This window comes from Columba livia, chromosome 12, assembly GCF_036013475.1.
Source record: "Columba livia isolate bColLiv1 breed racing homer chromosome 12, bColLiv1.pat.W.v2, whole genome shotgun sequence".
NCBI lineage: Eukaryota > Metazoa > Chordata > Aves > Columbiformes > Columbidae > Columba > Columba livia.
The window spans coordinates 3,930,219-3,948,125 of record NC_088613.1 but is presented as its reverse complement, the minus strand read 5'-3'; the positions used below and the strand labels follow the sequence as shown (position 1 = coordinate 3,948,125).

At 38.0% G+C, this 17,907-nt stretch overlaps 1 long non-coding RNA gene across 3 annotated transcripts in view; it reads right to left on the bottom strand.

The window, feature by feature from the left end:
- LOC135580691 (uncharacterized) overlaps nt 1-17,907 on the bottom strand; it is a 306,238-nt gene that overhangs the window by 33,916 nt on the left and 254,415 nt on the right. For 2 of the 3 annotated variants that reach the window (XR_010475614.1, XR_010475613.1), the window contains exons 4-6: nt 16,508-16,607; nt 4,517-4,621; nt 3,566-3,708 (exon numbers count right to left, since the gene is read on the bottom strand). This is a non-coding gene — a long non-coding RNA (uncharacterized LOC135580691). The remainder of the gene's footprint in view (nt 1-3,565; nt 3,709-4,516; nt 4,622-16,507; nt 16,608-17,907) is intronic. The other variant, XR_010475615.1, reaches the window with a different exon arrangement.

The following is a 17,907-nucleotide window of genomic DNA, read 5'->3' as shown; positions in this document are numbered from 1 at the left end:
CATTGGGTAAGCCCATTCATAAAATTTGGACTATTCTTGTTTATGTTACTTGTGGTTGGAGAAGGCTGAAAAGATCACATTCTAGAGGATTATTCATAAATTTGAAGACTTGATACTTTGATGGAAAAATAAAAGGCATCAACAATAGAAGAACAATAAGACAACAAAGGTAGGAGAGAGGGAGGGAATCAAGCGAACAGATATTTCACACTAGTCAAGACAAAGTAGAGAGAAAAGAAAGAATATGTTGCAGTGAAACAGTAAATTCTACACTAGCTACTTTGCCAAGAGTGAGCTATTAAGAAAAGTAAGGGCGAAAAGATGAAGAAGTTGGTCCTGAAGTCTATAGCAGAGCTTTCAGCATCACAGAAAGATGTCACCACAAACCAAAAGCAGGTCATTCAAATAAATCAGAGAGTAATTTGATTTAAAAAATTGCAGTACTGTTGTTTATTATTAATACATGTAGGTGTGGTATCCCTTAGATAGATGCAATAAGGTATTTATCTAGCGAGACACAAAGTTTATGAAAAGTATGGAAGTCTGGGAAAAAAAAATAAATGCAACAGCTCCATTTCTATCAGATTAGGAGAAAAAGGTAGGAAACTGAATTATAAATGTATTTATACTAGTTATTTTTCTCTTTGAAAGTAAGATTTAATTACTTTTTTAAGAGTGAAAAATGTATTATGCATAATTTATGAAACAGAAAGTACTGCTGAACAGCTTTATATAACAAATATATGACAAATACATGCAATATTTGAGGTAGAGCTGTTCTGCATATTAAGGTATTTACATTTACTCTTTGCCTGTAGACGTTTGTAAAATAAGAAAAAAAAATAAAACAGTGGAAATACAAAACATTAATATTATTGACTTTTTAGCAGAAAGGTATTTACATACCACTTCTGAGCCCTGCCCCATACTAAAAACATAAATACAGATGCAGAAGGAAAGTATGTTTTATAGAGGTAAAAACAGGAAAATTAAAGTGGCATTCCTACAAACTCGTTTAAAAGTACTTCCAGGGGATATAGATGTACATAGAATAAAGGCATTGCATTTGTATACTGGTATAAATTTGAAATAAAATCACATAATTTGAAATCCTAATTAATTTTAGAGTACATCTGGAAGATTTTAAGTGTAGCAGTAATACAATTTTCACTTTTAGTACTCATTCAAAGTATTTTATGTTTCACAAAACATCATTTTTCCTCCCTCAGCAGCTTCCCAGATTTCCAGATTTTCCTCAAGGGAAAGAATAAAATAAACAACAACAAAAGAACAGCTATTTTCTCCTCTACCATCAAAGCCTGACAAACCTGCATGATAAAATGAGAAATATGGTTTGCTCTTCAAGTCTCTTAGTGTTTTCTTCATTTCAGTTCTCTTTACAAAATGCGGGTAATGGGAAGAGTACTTTATTCAGTTTGCTAATTTCCTGCCTTTCATAAACTTGATGGGAAACTGCAAGAAAAAGGCAGGTGGAATAATGGCTTTCTTGAAGTCAAGGGAAAAGAGTGGAACTTAAATTTCACACAGGATATTCATTCATTTATATGTCATAATTCTTAAAATATTGGGATTGTTTTTCCAAGTTGTGCTTGCCATGCTCTTTGTAAGAGCAGCCTATTACTGTCAAACTGTAGTAGCATTAAATTACATGATGTGAGTATTCAGGCCTTGAAGACAAGTATTTTTGCATTACAGCAAAAAGGAATGTGTATTTCCAACACATGTTGGTAATCATTGTTTTATCTGTTCTGGTGTACTCTTATACAAAAGAGATAAAGGCAAGATAAAGTCCTTGGTGTATAGGACCCAGAATCACAAAGCATTTAGGTGACTATACCCCTGTCAATGAGATGTAGGCTTTTAATGCATTTGAAAATGTAAAACAACATAAGTAAAGAGACTGTCTGGATACTGGTTTGATTTTCCAGAAAACATGCAGTATATATTGATTCAAAGGCTACTTGGGTCTAATCCAAAACCCACTAAACAAGTAGAAAATCTCCTATGGGCTTCAATAGGCTTTGGTAAAGGATCACGTTGCCTCCAGCCTGATTTCCTGTTGAGAGTGAAGTGGTGGATTATCTGGTAGTTTAGGATTCCTGAAGACTTCACCTTGTTTCAGTATGAGATTTACAAATATAGAAACATGCGGATGAGAACACTGCCATCACCCACTCGGGGTGGGCATTATTATTCCTTACATTTAAAGAATCTTTAAAATAGTTTCCTTTCACCAGCAAGGTTAATAAATACCCGCGTTCCACACATTTTATACTTAAAAGATGCAATCATAAGAATTATGTTAACACTTACATATACAGTAGCATAGAGCTGCAACATGTTTAGACAGTATCGTCATTTGCTTTTAATTAGTAGAGAGAGAAGGAAAAGATCCTGATTCTTTGACAGTATTAGATCATGCATAAAGACAGTCACAACAGGTATTTATCAAATTATATTTTAATTTGCAACCAGTAACTTGCAGTTATTTGAATATACCCCCAATTAGTACACAGTATCAAATAACTGTCTTTCAGCACGAGTGACACGGTGTTATTGTGATGAAATATCTCACTAAAAATGTTAGAGCTGGATTAAAAAATGCAGACTTACTAAATTTTAAGAAGGTACTTTAAGAAAGCTTTAACTGAACAATGCCCTGTACATTCAGCTGTGCTGAAATTCTGTAAAAAAGAATATTCTTTAATTGTCACTGTAGCCATTAGTGGTCCTGTATTATAAAATATTGGTAATGTCCTTGGCTTTGTTCTGTAGATAATTTAAGAATTATCTTTATGTTGGTGCAGACAAACTATGAAAGCCTACTAAAGTTTTATTCCTTGTTGGCATATGATTTTGTTCTGTTCCCCATAATTACTATGCCTCTAGTATACACTTGAATACACTAGAGACAACAGCAGAAAACATAAATATAAAATATTTAATACTAAACCTTCAAGGTAAGTACACACACATGGATATACATAAATCCCCTAATACTTATTAAAAATCTGTACCTACATTGTTATTTTAGATTGAGCACCCCACAGAAGAACCTTTCTTTATATCTTAGCAATGCTACAGGGACCATAAGCCAAAAACTTCACAGAACATCAAACATTAAAGTTACTTTCCAATTTCAACCTTACCCAAAGCAGATGGAACAGAAATTCATACTTCCAATGAGGGGGTTTCTTGCCTGTCATTGAAAGGCAGCACAATATTCCAGCAATCATCAGGTAGCATTTGTCTCTCAGGATATTGTAAGCTACTAACACTGATTAAGAAGCCCCCAACTACGTATAATTGTGCCAAGGTTGACACAAAACCAGCTGCCCATTCAGAGCCAAAAATTGAGGTTTTGAGACCACGGTGTTTGCTCTGCCCAGCAGATACTAAGCGAACAGCTATTAATTACAACACATATTTATGCCAGTGTTTTTCCCAGTTGGAATACAATTCAGTGCCTCTCTCTTTGCACAGAACACAACAGTTTTTAATAAACGACAGGGAAAGTTACAGCCAGAAAATATAATCTACTTACCATTCTCCTCCTCCTGCACTTCTACTTGAAAAAAAACATTGTCCAGGAAACAACCTGTAGAGACCATGTATCCCAGCAGGCTCACAATGGACTCCTTCAGTTTTACCAACACAGAAGCTTTTCTAATACAATACCTACAAAAACTAGAGGACATTGAAATGGCTATTTTTATATATCCCCCTCCTTAGATTTCCTTCCAGTCTGCCCCTTTTCCATTTGAGATTTGATGTGTATATTTAAACTCAAGCCAGAACAGGAGAAAAAGCTACTCAGTATTTTTCCAGGAGGATTTAAAATACCGTGATTTTGTGACAGAATTGGTTTTGTTGGTTTTGTTGGTTCGTGTGCGTGCACGTGTGCACTTTTCCTACTAGCATTTTCCGATTCATTTGAATAAGCAACCACCCATGGGCTATCCCGATATAAACACTCGCCAATCACCAAACTCCAAAAATTCAAATGTTCCTTTTCTCTATATTGCTCTGGCTTTTATATAAACGCATGTTTAATCTGATTCCAAAACATAAAACTCATTGTATTCCAGTGTTGTCAAACTTCTCTTGCTATAACCAAAGCCGTGTCATGTTTGCTTTATCAGGAAAACAGACTTTTCCCCTCAGCCGAGTTCAAATCCACTATCTCCAGCTGTCACTCAAGCAGTTGCACTCTAAAACTCATGACTCCTGTCATTCAAACAATTGGGGGGGGGGGGGAGCAGAACATCCTTGATGCCGCTCTCTTGACCCTGGTAAAGCCAGCAGCAATGTTTCTCAGCACAACGGATTAATCTGCTACTCATGCTCCTTTCAGCCTCTGGCTGCATCTGACTTCTCGTCTCCACTAGAAAATAAATAAATCTGTAGTCACTGCAAAACTGTGTCAGTCAGCTTCTAGATTCTGTCCCCTCCTCCCCCAAAAAGCAAAGTGGTTTGGATCTGGGTTCATTTTTACCTGAATTACTGAAGTAGAAGGGGACAAGCTTAGATATCCAACTTCTTTCCCAATTAGGCATTCATTGCAACAATCTCGGTTTCCAAATCAACAACATTGGCACTCCTGGGGAATGAAATGAAGTTATCACAGTCACTGCCTGTGCAGTGACAATCACTCCCACACTGTGGAGTACAGGTGCATCTAGGTAGCAAATTGGGATGCTCTTCTCAAGTTATCAGCAATATTGTAACAAAAATGTCAATAAATCTATTTTCAAACTTACAGCTGCCATAAATAGCAGGGAAGTGGTGGTACAGAAAAAGCTAATTAAGCAAGTATCAGAGGCATCTTTTACTGCCTCCTACATTAATGCTTCATTAAGAAACTGGAACTGCTGTTAGACTGGAATAATGACAGCGTGCACATGTTCAGTCGAGCATAAGTGAATGCTAATATGAAGTTCAGGGCAGTACAAAACACAGGTTTAAATTATCAGCTTTAAACATAATCTCAAATCTGTATTTTATTTACGATATATAAATACCAAGAAGGGAAAAAAATGTATTTTCTTAATCAAAACAAGCCATAGCCTTATATGTAGAGGATTCTTTTTTTCCTCAGACCATGCAGAGCCAGGTCAAATGGAGTAAGACACATCTAACAGTTTTGCTTCCTTATGATTTCCACACGTGGAAGCTGACAGGATGACTATACATGTGCTTGACATCTTACCAATGTTTGTAATTTTTTCCTGTAAAAAATCTTTGACAAATAGCAGCCAAAGCAGCAGTGTTCTCACAAAACATTACTTGGTTATCACGGTACCGTGACAGCTTTCCATAGAAATAAAACTTGAGTAAAGACGTGATTGGTCTGTACCAGCCCAGGAGACCTGTCCCATGAAACTGTTCTCCTTTGCATTTGTCAAACTGGAGAGACTTGTGTGTCATTTGTTCACAGTCCACTAAATATTTATAATTTTCCATGGCAAGGTGACTGCTTTGAGTACAGAGGCTGACGTTGCTGAGTAAGATAAACTACATATGTCTCCAGTAGATGGACAGCTTTAACCTACCTTTAAATTCTGTACTTTCTTAGAAATGGAATAAGAAAAGTACTTTCAGGCCTGAAAAGCACTTGATCTGAGCTCCAAGCACATTCAAAACAAAACTATCTTCCATGGGTTTTGTGGAGACACGCAGAACAACCCTAGCCTGCATGGAAACATTTCCTGAAAACTCTTGATCAAAACTGAATCAACAGGTTTTACTTACATTTGAAGTTCCCCATACCATTTCCTTTTTGTTTACTCTTTATCATGAAGAAAAACCTTAATCAAGTAGTACCTAAATATTTTTATTAGATTCCGGAAGTCAGAAAATTCTCATACAAGACACCAAAAGAAAAAAAAAACTCTGCATGTTCCACAGAGGGCAGGTAACAAAAATCATGAAGGCTAAAGTTTTGATGCACTTACATTTTTCATATTCATTAAAAATATCATAGGCATACTCCTGCTATACCCACACCAAGGTAACAGTCAACATAATCTTCTAGTAGCAAGATTAGCATTCAAAACACAAGACTGGCACAAGGGTAGAATTTGAAACGTTAGAACAAAAATGAAAATCCTTATCAACTCCTGTTAATATGGGATAGATAAACACTAAGCTGTCCTGCCATTTTTTTCACATCTAGTTCCCATTTCCTTCCTCACAAAAGGAAACAGTTTCCAATGCAATATCATAACAATAGGGTTTTATTCATTCGGTAAACATATGTGACCATTAGGATCTCTGCGGCAAAGAAGGGAAAATACTGAAATCAATGACAGGTCTCTACCCATGAACACATCCTGTGTTCACAGACACTTAATGCAAGAAGGGGGGCTGGCAAATTGAGAACCTCCATAATCGGTGCTTGGCACTTGCACAGTGGAAGGATGAGCTCTATCTGCAGAGACAGCTGCCGCTCAGCCCTTCCTGTGTTCCAGACAAAGGGATGTCATCAGGACAGATCTTATTGATACATTTCAGGCTAGAGGATGTGGTCTGAAAGCTTTTATGAAATGCAAATGTAAAGCTCAGAAGGTTAGATTGCAATAGCATGGATGCCAATAAAAATGTAACCAAAAAAAGCCCATTTCTATTCTCCTTTGATTATAAGGTACATGTTCAGCTTTCACCTTTTACGCTCTTAATGCCTCAACCAACCGTCAAGATAATCATCATTATACAACACTTGCACACTGAGGAAATTCGCTTGCTCTTGGTTCCACCCATTCAGGCTTGTTGCACATTTGGCAGAAATACCTGAGCAGATCATGCAGTCCATACTGTGCTGGTGATGGGGCCGCGCACTCCTCAACAAAGTAATTAGGAAGTTCATATATAAGAGCTTTCTTTCCATTATTTAATACACTAAATAGTACTTCCATTGTTTTTCATCCGAATTATAGGTGGGCAAAATGAACTGGGCTCATGCATTAAGAACAATTACGTTCCTGTTTCACTGTGCTACCCTGGACAATGTACAACATTGAGCATGAGTGTTCACACATGGAGAACCAGGACTGAAACTCCTTTCAAGAACAAGTATGGGGGACTTTTTACATACAGATCACAGACATTAGTGGGTAGAGAGCATTACAATTTAGCCTTTTCTAATGATAAAAGATGGCATTATTTTATATGAAGAAAACATATATAAAACCAGCATGTTCAAGGTGGCTTTTCTGTGCCTATAATATTATGGGCATTTGAGATCATTAATAAGACATGGTTTTCTGAATTAATGATGTCCACTCCCTATGTCATTGCAGGACAGAAAAACAGGTTCTTAAAACTTACTGACTGCGACTGATTAACTTAAACCACTACAGAGCAAAAAGCACCAAAAAGCAAATAACTTTCAGGCCAACATGCTGCAGCATCATCGCTTGAGAAACTGAAACCAGCAGGAATGCTGAAAGGACAGCAGATAGCAGCCTCATCCCTCCAAGCCCAGCTTGGACATGGATATCACTTTTGTTCTGCTTTCTGTGAAACCAAATTAGTGTTCTCCAGAGCTGAACTTACTAGAAAAGGGAAGCCTACCCACTAAATGACATATAGGACCTGAATTGCTGGCTAATGCCAGGTGGTGCAGAAGCTTGGCTGAAGAAAGCTCTGAATTTCTGCTCTAATATTTCGTTAGTAAATATTTCACAAACTACAATTTCCAATATAACAAAAGCTCTGACCTGAGAGCTCAGAGAGAAAAGGATAAAACCAGTCCTTCTTCTCATGTCCTCACTGGGCAAACCTTCTCTGGGCCTGCTCTTAGATCAAGCAGCTTTCAGTGCCACCTCTGGAGACAACAGCTTTGTGTGGTATCACAGGATCTCTACAGAAAGCCTCTTTTCTTCCTACCCTTGAGGGCCTGGCAGCATGTCTGCTTCTGTCTTTTACCACTGTCCTAGTTTGCCCTTCTGCTACAGTGTCCGTGCTGAGTGAATCAGTCTCACCCAAGCTGTGCTTATGCACTGGAAAATTTCCTAAGTGGGATGCATGTTTGAGGAAGACATCATCTTGAAGATACCACCTGAACCAGCATGCTGGATTCACTCAGGTGAGGCATACATACAATCCTGTCTCTGCTGCCTTCTGCTTTAAAAAACAACCAACCAAATGAACAAACACATACCCCCCTAGCACTAGAAACAAACAAAATGGATGGTGTCTGCCAGATCTGCTTATATCAATGCTAACAGCCATTCAGGACCTTGAGATTTTTGGTGCTTTGTATTCCATCTGGGATCTTGCCAGCACAGAGTGTTTGACTGGCAAGATATTGCATGCCAGGGGCCATGCTGCTAATCCACAAGAATGCGGCAAAGACAACAAAGTTTTAACACTACAAGCAGCAGATTTTACGCATTAGACAATTTAGAGCCAATGTTGCCCGACTGAAGGCTCATTTCTCACAGACCTGCAGCACAGTCTTATTGCAGCACAGAGCAAACCAACCATGGATAGTCATGTATGATCACAGCAGTGCGTGGCTCACTATAGACATACACAAGGACTTATATATCAGGCAGATCTTTAACACTGGGCAATAACATTACCCAGTTGTCTTTTACTGCCGTTGTGAAATTCATCTGTAAAGACAGAGGCCCCTGTGGTAGTGGGAATCATGCCACACAGATGCTGCTCTATGCTGTTTCAACCCTTTTGTTGGTCTTTAATGTGCCTTTGTTCCTCCACATGCTGCAGAAGAGAAATGAACAGCTGGTGAATGTCTTCAAGTTTATATCTAGCTTTTATTTAAAAATTTCACAGTGCCTCCAATCTTCCCAGCAGACTGAAACACAGAATGAAAAGCTTTATTTACAATACACATTCCTCCTTTGCTGCTTTACCTGGCATTCTGAGTGCAGGTTGCTGGATTCCCTCTCTCCAACTTTATTCCCAGTGTCCTTGCTTTCTTGCCCGATGCACTTACAAAGCACCCAAATTGACCACTAATAGATGGCCTGCTGTGACTTCAGGCACCCGTTGGACCAGGTGTTGCCATATTGTAGCTATTACAGTAATTCAATCCATGCTATGATGCTTTTTGAGATACTAACGATCACTCTGATTTGAAGTACAGCAGCATGAAGTTTTTAAAAGCTATATGATATCACTGTTACATAGGTAAGGCCAACTATTCAGATTGGTGTAAATAGGCTTCACTCAAATGAATCCAACAGAATAAGATGACTTGGTTTAGTATGACCCCTGGGAGGAAAAGGGACTGGGGAAGTGTTCCTGCTGCCTTGTCCTCCAGTCCTGCCCTGCCCATTTCCCTGGAAAATTCCTGGAATTTACCAACACCAAGATCCCACAAAGTCACAGGGAGGCAAAAGAGTTTTATCCCAATTTGGTTTAGACTTCAGCAAAAACAGCTGGTCCTCCACAATTGAACATGACTGAGAAAGAAATAGGACATTCTCTATAATTTTTCTTTTCCATCCAGACACAGGCAAGTTTGCCTATAAACTGAAGTATATGCCACAAGGTTTGACAGTTGCATGAGATTTACATGAGAAGCTGTCTTAAGAACACAATGATGTGTTGCACTGCACACTGTGTTACATGGGTTTCAGTTCCCTGAACACCACACCCAGCATTTAGATTCCCAGCACCATTTGAGAAAGAATTTGGAAGCCAACAGGAGTGCCTGGGGCCAGCAGCATCGACAGCAGGTGGTTTTAACTCACAGCCAGTGCTTCTAACTATGCCATATTTTCACTACAGCATTCAGTGGCTCTGTGTCAATGCATCAGACTGGTTCATTACAAGGCAAAGGGGAGACACTGATCTGGCTGAGAAAAAAGGGTATTTCAGTTGGTACTTAGTAGCCTCTGTACTTGGTGCTACTAAATATGGAAAATTTTGATGATTATGTCACAGTGTGGAACACCAGAAGTGGAAAAGAAAACTAATCCTCTAAATACATGAAAGTAAAGATTTATGAAATTACTCAAAACATTCAGGTTCCAGAGGGTCAACAGGATTCACATCTGCTTGATTTATTTTTGCTATGAAATATATGTTCATCAGTTTTGCTCCCCTCCCACTCATGCAGAATATGATGGAGCAAGGACACCTTCAGCCAGCTCTGCCATTGGCACATCACCAGGATGGCCAGATTGTCGTCACTGCCAGAGAGCGGGACTGACAGGGGTAGGGTCCATACCACCTGGCCTCCATCATCTTTACCTTATGGTGACAGAAATTAAAACCTCTGTTCTTTCTCTCGTGCCTCCATCTCTACCTCTCACTCTGTTCCTGCCTGCTTTAGCTGACCCTTCTGTTTAACTGACAATTTAGCCTTGGCATATTCTCCCCCTTCCCATGCTTTTCAGGTAAAGAACACGCTAAATCTACAGCATCTAACAACCTCCCCCACCCATGTCCCATTCATCCCTGTTATGAGAATCCTGATCAGCAGTCTTTGGCCCAATTAACAATATCGAAATCACATCACCCAAGCAGAGTCTTCATTGAAAATGTGGCCCTTTAAAAATATTAATTCAGTTAGAGAAAGGCAATCTTACAGAAAAATATTCCCAATTGTTAATTTTTTCTATAGCTATGTTATGTTAGCTCATTTAAATTTAATTGCTAAAGGGTTATAAGAGCCTAGAAACAGACATAGCATCTGTCTTTTTTTAATGTCTCAATTATCACCACAGTAATTTAATGGCACCGTGTTAAAGAACCACCATTGACATGCTAATGAATGGCACCATGTTCACTTACATTAGCTCTATTTTTAAGAGGTTATAGGTTGAAGACAGACATTTTATGCTTCAGATATCACTAAGGCAAGCAGCATCACATTTGTCTCATTTTCCTTTCACAACTGGAATTATGTATCTTAAAAATGTTCACTGAACAGTGAACGTCAAATGGGTTAAACTGTGGTCAGTTACAATTATGTACTTGATTCTTTAGATCAAGATAAGTAGCAGCAATCCTTTCAACCCATTTATTACTTAATTTACTTGTCAGCATTTACTGTTGAAATTTTTTTCAGTTTGTTTTGTTTCTCCACAGATATGTCCTTTACTATTAGCTTTTTAATTGAACAGCCTTGCTTTATTATAAATGTTTTACACTATTCTTCTCATTATGCTGAACCAAGTTTATCTATCAATATTTTTCTTTCATATATTCTGCAGAAACTCTGTTGCTAGCTAAAAAGTCCCACATCTATTACGTCTAAATGATCACAGTGATTTTCATAATAAGAGATGCGATGATGTACACTGAGCTATTTATCTGAAAGCATTTCAACACATTGTATATGAATTTCTATAGACAAGTAACAAGGGATTGACTTCACAAACACAAAGAAACAGCCTTCTGAGATCTGCTAAGTGCTAGTGTTATCAACAGAATTGATTTTGCATGGAAAGCTGCATCCTGACAATAATGTGAAAGGATTTGTCACTTCAGCAAAATTAGCATAAGACTGGAGAAAAAAATCCTGTAATATTTAATACTAACATATATTTAAGGGCCTTTTACAATTAATTGTATTCTATCATCAGGCACATTTTCAGCAGTTCCGCTGCATAGCTTAGCTCTGCTGTGAACAATTACAGAGGTGATGCTGCAAACAATTTAAGTGTGGGAATCCACTATGATGTTTCAGAACATCTCTCTGCTTTCCTGGCTTTTCACTCCCACTCATGTTGCCAGATACTCAGAAGAGTATGCTTAAAGTTGTGTAATAAAAAATTAAGTTTTCTAAGTGTATTGTTGGCAACACAATTATTACAGAGGATGTTTCATTACAACACATCTCACAGAATGATCTCTCCTCTGTTTAACCTACATAAAGAGAGGATGCAATTGCATCAGGGCTTCAGGCAGTGGTCATTGCACCCCCTGGTGTCCACATCTCCCATAGCAGCATCTAAAAAAATTGGTCATCTCTGCAGCTTTGTTTGATCTCCCTGCTTCTGGGTTCTTGTTGTTTTGGTTTTTTTTTCACAGTTTTCAGGTTTTTCCCCATGTGATGGTCATTTCGCTTGTGTTGAGATTGTTACCTCTACACCTGGGGGAGAGAGAGAATCCAAACTGGGGCTGTTCTGCAGGGGCAAGTGTAAGGGGTCTGTGACAGGCAGCCAAATGCTGCTTTTTAATTTCTCTGTCTCCCATTCTTACAGAAAAATACAACAATACGTAGCTATAATATTCTGCCTGAGATATTCCTCTAGCCAAGTGCCAGGCTGTCCCTTTGTGGCTGGACTACTGTCTTTGGGGAGAGCTGCCACTAATTACCTTTGCAATCACAGTGATGAAAGCAATGAAGGTGGAGGGAAAAAGTGGTCATTCCATTAACTCTTTCTTATCTGCGACCACAGGAGCTTATAAATTGCCTCACAGTCAGAATTATCAATTATCAGGCAGATTAAATTCCATAAGGCAACTTGTGACATCTATTTCAGGGGAAATCCTACAGATACTTTATCTCCCCATTTGCAGAAGGGTCTATTCTTTGTCTAAGCTTTGTCATTCCAACAAACAGATCCCAGAAATTCACAAGAGAATTGTGGCAGACACGTCCTCTCCTCCCTCATCTTGCTTTTTCTGAGTTAAAGGACATAATCTGCAGAATAAGTTACAACTGAAAAATTAAGGGAAGACTACCTAGATGAGCTTAGGGCATAGCCTAATAAATGCATTTTCCTTAGTGTCCTGTTGATTGCTTGAAGGTGAGCTTGTAATACACTCACTGGTTATGACCATGGTTTATATTTGCTTCTGTTACTCTTTATTAAGCCACTGCAACTGTGATGAGTTTGATATAAATCATTAAAGGGATTGCAGTTCTCCTTGAAAAATTTAAACCTCAAGGGTAATACATGGTCCTTAAAAGAAAAATTAATTGTTGCAGGAGGTGTCTAATCTATATGTAGATATCTGTAGCTGGAGGCTTTGTGTGACAGGACAGAGGACAGCAATGAATTTAATCGTGATCCATGTAGTGTTGATCTAAAAAATTATACAGCTGATTGCAACTTTGTTAAGGGTCTCCCCACTCATGCTTTGCAAGGTTAAATTTACATTGGTACTGATGAATATTCATTATATTAACCCTCATAGTGACCTGGTTAAAGGTCCTCATACTGATTAATTGATGTCAACGTGCGATTCTAACGAGGTAAGGAACCTTTTACCTCCAGGTGACTGATTGGGGTTTTACTTAGGTCAAAAGAAACTGAAGATCAACATAAACATTCCTAATTTGTATCAATAATGTCATAAGCTAGAAGTAGATAACTGTTGAATAGCTGAACAGTGCCTGGTTAAATGAAGTCCAGGCCTCCTCTTCTTCCAGACATGTGGTATACACATAGCTTGTGAGGATATTTCTAAGCAAAATTTTAGCCAAAATTCAAGTAATATTTTCTCCAGGGAATTTTTTAAAAAGCATTTATAGTTTTTGTGAAGCAACATAACAAATGGGAAATATAAGTAGAATGATCCCCAAATTGATTCTCACTTCATAAATGCTAATTGACAGCAGATGCCTTTCTATAGGATCTCTATCAAGCATAGACTACTTTAGCTAAGCACTAGAACGGAGTTTTTCTAAGAATCCAAGTTCACAGAAGTCACTTATTAAAAAAAAAAAAAAAAACAAAAAAATCCACCAAAAAAACACACCAAACCAAACCACACACAAAAATTAGAGAAGCTCCTAGAGCATTCTCATAAACAGTCTTGTTTCAATACTGCACCATAGATGGCCACAAATCCAAGAACAGATGCATGTAGAAGTTTCTTGAGTCATACCACATATACCAATGTGGGGAAAATAATCATAGTTTCAATGTGAAATTAATTTTAAGAATACTTGATTCTATAAAAGAGATACAAGTGTGCTTCATTATCTTAAAACTAATTTTAAAATTCTCTAGCTGCATTTCTAGGATAGATTTTATATTTCATCTTCTAATGTCAAGAAAGTTACTTCTCGCATGTAAGCCCACACAGTTATAAATTTCCTTTTAGTCTTTCTATTAGTCTGTTAATGTCTCTAGATCAGAAAACAATGTGCATTAGTAGGATTCATTCTGCAGCTTCCTGTCTACTCAAGAAGAATTAATTACAAACTGTGTATTATAACTTTGTAAGAATCCAGGTTACACATGTCTATGTTCTATAGTTAAATGAAAGTCCAAATCAAACTCAAAAATGTTTTCTTCCAAAAGCAAAAAGCACTGCAGTTTGGCAATGACAACCAGAGCAAGTGGCCTAGCCACAAACCTTGAGGCAGATATGTGGGCTTAGGACTGGTTTCATTTTCCTCTGCAACAAAGTGTGTTAGCAGTGCCCTCTGTTCCCCAAGACTCACACTCCAACACCACAACTTGCTGCTGAGCAAAATCCTCTCCAGTTCTCACAATTAAAGAAAAGTTTTCTGCAAAACATTTATATATATTGAACTTCACCAGTGTAGAACTCCTTGCCATTGTCTCCTGGTCTGCAGCCCTGTTTCTCAGGATGTTGATTGTACAAGTCAACTCATTGGAGAAGATAACTGCGTATTTACTTTTATGGTATCTCTGAGAGTAATCTAGTGCCAAAGGGTGAATTTTCCTCACTGTGCAAGTGTTTCAATTAAAAGAAACCAAACTAAACCAGAGCAATAATCACCACTAGCAGGGTGGCAGCGGCTATGAACATGGTGCCAGCAGCAGCCATGGGAGCTTTGCAGTGGCCACAACCCGACTGGACTGTCCCAGTGCAAGTACCAGCAATCTCATGCTGCATGGGCAGCACTGCTCTGGCTGAAGCCCAATGCAGTTACCTGGAGGTTCAGAGGTGGGTGATTGCTGGACCAGACAATACAGGAGAGCTCTTGATGTCCATGAACTTTAAAGAGAAGGCAACAAAATTTTAGCCCTTCGAAGGCAAAAGGGTGTCTGATTTTCCCCACACCAAAGGCTTCTATTGATTTCACTGATAGATTCTTATAAAGAATTAAGACTTGCATAAGCAAAACAAACACATATTTCTTACTGCTGCTTTCCTGCCTTGGTACTTAAAAGAGAATGTAGACCATGTGAAAAAGCAGAATGTAAACAGAGGTAATGAAGAGCACTACAAAGGAGAAACAATTATACGTGATAAATGCTCTCATGTTTTAAGCAGAAATTCTGGGAAATTGAAAAGATTAGCTCATTTAGTCTAATAACTTAGGCAGAGTAAAATTCAATTATAAGAATAGGTATGCAGTTTTCTGCAATTGATCTGTGTAGTGTTGAATACATTTAAAGACGAGCAAGCAGCAAATTGAAACATTTCAATTAAAACATATATGCTATAATGCCATCACAATTATAACTGTCAATAGTCTAAACAGTGTGATTCTGGACACAGATTTGAACTCTTATGAAGAAAACTCTCAGACTGCCTTGAAGAAGACTATAATCAATCTCTGCTGTTTGTTCAGTGGGCTTTGGAAGAGAGTAAAGCCTGAAGGATGCAAATATTTATGTCTGTGAAATTCAATTTTATTTGACAGTGTCACTAATCACAAAGAAAGAGCGAAACACAACAAAACAAGACAGCATACTTCAGTGGCTAATTTTTCTTTCCCTCTCTGTTGCAACTGCTCTATGAAATGTAATGAAGTTCTCCCTAAGCTTTTGAAAGCAGTGAGCTTTGCAGAAACAAAGAGCGGAAACAGCAATGCATAAGGAAGGATTTTCCTAAACAAAGTAATGGGAAATATGCAAAACCAATCCAGCATAGACAGGTTAATGCACAACAACAATTGTATAGAAAAGCCTACGTTGTTCTAATCAGATGTGTTTCTCCTGCAGTCCATCTAGTAGAACACTATACTCAGGTCCCTTGGGGTAATTTGGCCACGTGCTCTTTTCTGAGAGACAGTTTATGAATATTTTTTCAGTGTGTTTATTCCATGAGCCATGTGGTAGCCCTTACTGGTAGGTTTGTGAATGTTGCTGTGTGCTTGATACAGTAGAGGTCTCTCTATATTATAGCCATACTACAAAGCCAATCACTCTGCCTTACCACAGAACCACCAGTTATTCTATGTAAGACTGGAATTATAGGTATCCTGTATTTGACACTATCATGTTCCACATGACAACTCCATAGCAGTCAGACTCCTGTGAAAAAGGGAATTTTCCTTGAGAAAAAAATCTCACAGCAATTTCTTCAGATAAACAAGCAGTCTCTCTTTCTATCCTTTCATATAATGGTGATTTGTGTTAATACACTATTTGATCCACATGTTCTCTGTTTAATAAGGATAACTTGAGAAAAGCATGCACCTTTTCTAACAGAAATTACGTAAGAAAAAAAAATTACTATGGCTAGAGCATTCAGTGATCCAAATCCCAGAACCAAGCAGTGTGGTTGAGACCTTCCAATGGTCACACTTGTTGAAAATATAATAGGAATCAGTGGAACTAAACAGAGTTGAACTTACCCCAGTAATGTCTCCCAGATCATCTAAGTCTATGGGGCATCGCTTTTTGATAGCACGTTTAGTTTGATGATCCTGAGGGTCTTTTCCAACCGAGATGATTCTGTGAAAATATCTGTGGGTTATGCTCAATTCATTCTGCAGCACGAACAAGCAAATTCTATTCCCAATATTCAAAATATATTTGTTTGGTTTACACAAATTGCCCTAGAAGGCTACTACCCTAGACAGCTGTATTTTTACATGAAAACAGCTGATATTATGTTATGTGAAGACAGTCTTATTCTGTACAACATGTATTGGATATTCTTAAAATATAGGCATTGCATTACCCTTGAGAATTAAATAGAGTGGCTATGAGAAGTTTTATGAAACAGTGCAAGTTCTATTAATCTCTGCTGTAGCTTTTAATTACAAATTTTGTAATTTGTACGTTACAGGAAAAATAGCAGAAGTGTAAAATTCATCTTGTATTCCTAATGGATTATTTCAATAGGAGCTAGAATACTAAAAGAAGCACATTTAAAGGGGTTGCATGTTGGTATATGGATAGTGAGACAGAAGACAGAGGTTATTCTTTAAGTCATCTCTGACCCAGGTACACTTAGAAAATAATAAAAGATATTATAGCTTCATCTTGGACCTGCTGATATTTTTACAGAGACACACTTTTGGGCACATGAATTATTGCTGGGTCTGAAATAGAAATAGCTATCCAAACTGATGATGAGTTTATGTGCCAAAAGATGGCCACCCTTTTTCAATCATATTACATGCTAATTTGTACCTTTGTTTACACCCCATTTATACCCTTAGATCACCAAAAAGAACTCGCCTGTTACAATAATTCTTCTTCATATAGACCTGGCATCTCAGACATCTTATAGATAAACAGCAGACGGCTTGATGTATTTACATGGGTTTTCAGGATAATGCAGAACCTCATTCATTTTTTTTATTTTAATTTTGAAGAGGGGAGACTGAGAAAATAAGTGTTTCCAATGCATCATGTTGAGAAAAAGAATCATCCAAACGTAAACCCAGCATTGCTGATCCAGCACTGTCTTCCTGAGTTTGCCAAGAGACAAACAGTGCAGAGGAGTGGGTACAGACAATCACACAGCAGCTCTGCCAGAGCTCAGTCTTGTGGATCATGACCCAGCTTCAGTCTGGAAACTGTGCAGCCAGACCAGTGCAGCTCTCTGCCCACTGAATTTAGTACAGCTTATTAATTCAGGCACAGCACTGTATTGTGCTATGGACAGCGATCGGTGGCCTCCCAGATCAGCGTTAATAAGCAGCACAAATACATATCTGGCTATAACCATCTCTGAAGTGACACCTGGAACATAACAAAGCAACTGAGAGAAGCAGCATGAGGTCACAGCACAGTGTAATTTAGC